Raw genomic sequence first — 5,899 nt, 5'->3', positions numbered from 1 at the left:
GACTATTTAAGTCCTTATCACCTTCTAAGGTTTTAAACAAATTATTCAGTTCATCATTTTTTACCCCAACAATAGTTCTTAGATGAGAAATGTCTCCAAATAATCTTTGAAAGTCATTAAGAGTCTGTAGTCGATCTCTCCTAATTTGCACTTTTTGAGGTCTAATTTTTTGAAGTTCTATTTTATATCCTAAATAATTAATAGAATCTCCTCTTTGTACCTTTTCTAAAGCAATTTGTAATCCCCAGCAAGGCAAAATTTTCTTTACTTTTTCAAACATTCTTTCTAAAGTATCTGCATTTGAATCAGCTAATAAAATGTCATCCATATAATGATAAATTATAGATTTAGGAAATTTTTTACGTACCACTTCTAATGGCTGTTTTACAAAATATTGGCACAAAGTTGGGCTATTCAACATTCCCTGTGGGAGAACCCTCCATTGAAATCTTTTAACCGGTTGAGAATTATTATAAGTAGGCACTGTGAAAGCAAATCTTTCTCTGTCTTTTTCTTGTAAGGGTATTGAAAAGAAACAGTCTTTTAAATCAATAACTATGAGAGGCCAGCCTTTTGGTAACAGAGTAGGTAAAGGAATTCCAGATTGTAAAGAGCCCATTGGCTGAATTACTTTGTTAATTGCTCTAAGGTCTGTTACCATTCTCCATTTACCAGATTTTTTTTTTATAACAAATACAGGAGAATTCCAAGGGCTGGTTGATTCTTCAATATGATGAGCATTTAACTGTTCTTCCACCAGCTCTTGTAAAGCCTGGAGTTTCTCTGTTGTTAAAGGCCATTGCTGAACCCATACAGGCTTGTCTGTTGACCATTTTAAAGGTAGAGCTGTTAATGTTTTTGGAAGATTATCAGTTGTTGTGCCCTGTTCTTGTATGACATGGATGGCTGGTGAGCACTCATTAGAATAATATCTTTTAATATTTGTCTCAGAAACATGTACTAATTTATGATTTGTTTCTGAGATTGGAGGGATATTAATCTGAGTATTCCACTGTTGTAACAAGTCTCGACCCCACAGGTTCATAGCTATGTTAGCCATATATGGTTTTAATTTTCCTTTCTGTCCTTCTGGACCTATACATTCAAGCCATCTTACACTTTGTTTCACTCTAGATAATGTCCCAATTCCTAAGAGTTGAATGTTTACCTCCTGAAGAGGCCAAGTTGGATGCCAAAATTCTGGTGCAATTATGGTAATGTCAGCACCTGTGTCTACCAGACCAGACAACAAAACACCATTTATTTTTATTGTTAGTTTTGGTCTTTGTTCATTAATAGAAGTTTGCCAAAAATTTTTCTTTATGTTTTTTCCTGTATTTCCTATTTTCTCTGTTTCATCATCTCGACTAACATGATTTATTCCAATAGACATTTGGTTATTTAGTTGCTTTGAGTAGGGGTTTCCTCTACAACTGCAGGAAAGGTTTGAACTGGATTTACTGTGGGGGCCTGCCTGAGGCCCCTCTGGGAGTTTCCCGAAGCTCGAGGCAGAGGGTTACCCTGTCTGTCCCTTGTTGATCTACATTCGTTGGTCCAGTGTTTTCCCTTACCACACCTTCTGCATACTCCAGAAGGAAGGGGCATTCTGTTGCCAGTGTTCCTTGAAGAAACATTATTTCTAGGAATGACCTGTTTACAATCCCTTTTCAAATGTCCTTGCTTTCCACATCCAAAACATCTAACATTGCTCAAACCTTTTGAAATTGCTTTTCCTACCCACATATCATCATGGTCATAAGCCTCTACATTAACTGTATCTCTAATCCAATCTTCCAAAGGTGCAGATCTTGCCTTTAACAGCCTAATTATTCTTTTGCACGCTGCATTTGCATTCTCAAAGGCTAAAGATTCAATTATTATCTGACTAGCCTCTGAATTCGGGACCATTTTTTGTACTGCTGAAGTCAATCTTTGTAAGAAGTCTGTGAAAGATTCTTTGGGGCCCTGTATAACCTTTGTAAATGACTCAGTTTTTTTTCCTGGTTCTTCAACTCTGTCCCATGCATTCAAAGCTGCCGTTTTACATAGAAGTAGGGTTTGGACATCATATGAACATTGTGTTTGTACTGAAGCATATTGGCCTTCGCCAATAAGCTGATCCTGGCAGACTTGTATTCCGCTATCCCTCCATTGTCTTTCTATATTTTTAGCCTCATTACTGAACCACATTTTCCACTGGAGATTTTGTCCGGGTTCAAGAACAGCCTGTGCCAATTCCCGCCAGTCCTTTGGTATAATCCTATTACAAGTTGACCAGGTGTTTAACATTTGCTTTACATATGGGGAGTGCATGCCATAAGATGCTATTGCCTCCTTAAATCTTCGTAAGTCTAACATTTCAACTGGAACCCAAGTATTTTGTTCATTCTCTTCATCAGGTAGCTGCTGTACGGCTACTGGATAAATTAAGGGTGATTGTGTGAAAACTGGCTTTCTTTCTGTAACCTTACGATCCAATTTTGAAACAACTTCACTATTTATTTCTTCTGTCTGAATTTGAATTTCTCTATAATTCATTTTTACCGGTTTAACAAGTTTTTCTAAGACTGTTATCCTGGCACTTAAGTTGACGATCTTTTTAAATAGTAAAATGAGGATAAGAAAAGTAATAAACTGAATAATTCGATCAATATTAATCTTTTCATATAGTTGTTCCATTGTCAGAGTGCCTAAAATTTCAAACAAAGCCCAATTTTCTTCCAATGTACACATAAAGCCCATTTTTTTTTTTAATGTAGAAAAAAATTCTCTTTTAAATAGATATGTTAATTGACTTACCAAGTCTGGGTAGAACAGTAGAATCCCAGGGAACTTCACAGCCACCTGGTGTTCGAGGTGTGAATCCAGCGAGAGAGAGAGAGAGAGAGAGAGAGAGAGAGAGAGAGAGAGAGAGAGAGAGAGAGAGAAAGTGTAGCTGCTTGAGCCGAGTCAAGCCTTGGCTTTACAGGCAGGGGCCCTGTTCAGCGGGGCAGGTCTGAGTTGTTTGTAGCAGTTCCAGCTGCGGGTCAGTCAGGCCTGGGCCCAAGCTAGGCAGCCGGGCCGCCCAGGCTGGAAACCGGACCTGCCGCCAAGCCAAGCCAATCGGTTTTTAATGAATTCTTGTCACGTTGGGCGCCAAATGTAGATGTATCCAACCTTCCCATCAAACAATAAACACAGAACCAATGCAAAGAAGAAAGCCAAGAGGTCAGAGCCAAGAGCCAAAACCTTACCCTTCCTCCTGCAGTGGTCCTACCTCTCCGAACCAGAGCTACCCCTATGTTAAAGTCTTTATATAGAGTTCCTGTCCTGCCTTCTCATTGGTTGTAAACCCAACCACATGACCGCCTCCTCACAGCCTGTCTGTATAGGCCTCCAGGTTTTCCATGATTGGTATTAAGATTAAAGGCATGTGTATCCAATAATGGCTGTATCCCTGAACACACAGAGACTTACCCAGCTCTGCCTACTAAGTGCTGGAATTACAAGCGTACGCTACCACTGCCCTGCTTTCCTATGGCTTGCTAATAGCTCTGACCCCCGGGCAACTTTATTTATTAACATACAAATAACATTTTAATACAAATAAAATATCACCATAACAGATATTTACTTTTTTTTTTTTTTTGAGACGGGTCCTAACTATGTATCACTGGCTGTCCTAGAACTCACTATGTCAACCAGACTGGACTCAAACTCACAGAGATCCTCCTGCCTCTGCCTCTGCCTCCCAAGTGCTGGGATTAAAGTTGTGCTCCACCATGCCCAGGCCTCATGGCAATTAACCTTTAAGAAGATTACTACTTGTCAAAGTTTGATGCCATGCCAAATATCAATAATTTTCTCAAAAATCTCTTAAATGTTCCTCCCTCAGCTAGATGCATAATTAAGGTCAGATTTTCTTCATGTATTTCAACAAAAATTTCCTATCAATAGAGATTCTATGCAAAAAAGTAGTTATTAATCCAGCTAAAAGTTCATAAAATAATATGACTGCAAATGTTTTTTTGGTCTCCAAAATAGTCATTTTCATACAGTATATAAGTTGTTAAATAATGGTTTAATTGCTACTATACTTAAATATATGCAAGCTTTATAAGTTCTAATTTAAATTTTTATTTTGACAGATATAACTAAATAGACAAAAGCTCTTTGGAAGTTTTCAATAACATTTAGGAGTATTCTGAGACAAAATATATGAGAATAGAATAGACTAAAGATTGTCTTATTACTTTACATTTAAAATATTTATGTCTTTTTCATGGCTTATTTGATCACAATGTATGGATTAAATTTTATAGAATTCTTAACAATGAATTTCCAAGAATCATAGATAACTTAGTGATGAAGATATATTCTGAGAGAAATGTTTTTACCAGGCAATTTTATCAGTGTGCAAATAACATTGCGTATACTTATACACACATCCACAGCAGATGGCTATCATTTGGCACGGCCCTTTGATTTAATCAAGAAATATGATAAAACATGATATATATAAGAACTGTTACAGATGTAACATGGCACATTGTTTTACAGGGAAAAAATTGGAAATAGGAGTATACTCCAAAGATTAATAGTGTAGAACAGCAAATACATAAACCAGCAGCATCACATCTGCCAGTAACAGTAGTTTGTCATAATTGTAATGTTGTAGTTTTATGTGACTACCATCATGGTAGGTTTACACCAGCATTACAACAAAAATGAATTCTGCTACAGCCTTACAATAGCTACATCACTAGCCAATAGGCTTGGTTTCAACTCCATGATAACTGGAGATTAGCTGTGATTTCTCATTCTTCTGTAACTGTCTTCTTAGTGTCTTCAGCATTGTATTTGGAAAGTGTCTTGATGACTTTTTGTTGTTAGTATAAGAAAGCCTCAAGAACCTGCTTCCACATTGTAAACTCATATTTAGGGAGACCTAAACCTATGTTTCCAGGGCATGGTCACTCATATTTGGCTCCACAATAAACTACCTCTTTTTCTCTTTGAGGTGAGAGCTGTGTTTTTGTGTCTGAGCACTACCTTCATTCAATTCACTATCCTTTCTCACCCCATCCATTTTCTCTCAGTTTGTTCTTAAATAATTATTTTGAGTGATGTTTTTCATATTTAAATCAAGGAGGCTGTAAATCCAGCTTTGTGAAGAACACTTGCTTAACATCAAGAAAGCCCTGAGTTGGGACCATAGCACCTCAAAAATAAAACAAAATGTCATATCATATTTTTTTCTCAAAATACACTAAGAGATTTGCCATCTTACATAAAACCCAGAATCTTTACAAAGCCCTCACAGGATATGCTCAACTTCAAGCTTCCTCTCCTCTTCTCTCTCTCCTAATTCTTAGTCTGACTTCTGGTGTCTGTGGCATTTGAATAGTCGTCACATTTGCTGCTACTGCGTTTTCTCCGGGCCGGCTGTCTCCATCACCTGGGTTAACCCTTCTGCGTTATCAGCTTGTCTCAGATTAAAGGCTCTGCTGTCGGATTACTGCATAAGCATCTTTACTTCCTAAAATCTCAGATCAAAGGAAGAAGCACATTCTGAGAACCGTTTGTAGTTGCAATGATCCTTTCCTCTCTTTCCATTCTTTTATCTTGCTGGGTTTTTTTCTTTAATGTCACATACTAACTACTTAAAGTTTTTTTTTTTTATTTGTGAGCCATTTGTTTCAGTTTAGTTAACCAAACTGTTAACTAAAAATTGCAGATTGACACTCAGCAGAGGCTCAGTGAAGGAATCTAGGAACTCTTCCTGTTCGTACAGTTGGGAACAAACCCTGACTTGTAGCCGTTTCTTAAATATCTAAATCATAAAGCAACAGACTTGATCAAGACCTCCGCTCCCCCGGAAGTAAAAGCGTATGACCCGGGTCAAACACGGAAGCACTTC

The sequence above is a fragment of the Peromyscus californicus genome, unplaced genomic scaffold (genome assembly GCF_007827085.1).
Source record: "Peromyscus californicus insignis strain IS unplaced genomic scaffold, ASM782708v3 Scaffold_9__1_contigs__length_137607984, whole genome shotgun sequence".
NCBI lineage: Eukaryota > Metazoa > Chordata > Mammalia > Rodentia > Cricetidae > Peromyscus > Peromyscus californicus.
The sequence above is the reverse complement of the archived record's forward strand: the minus strand, read 5'-3'. Positions refer to the sequence as shown.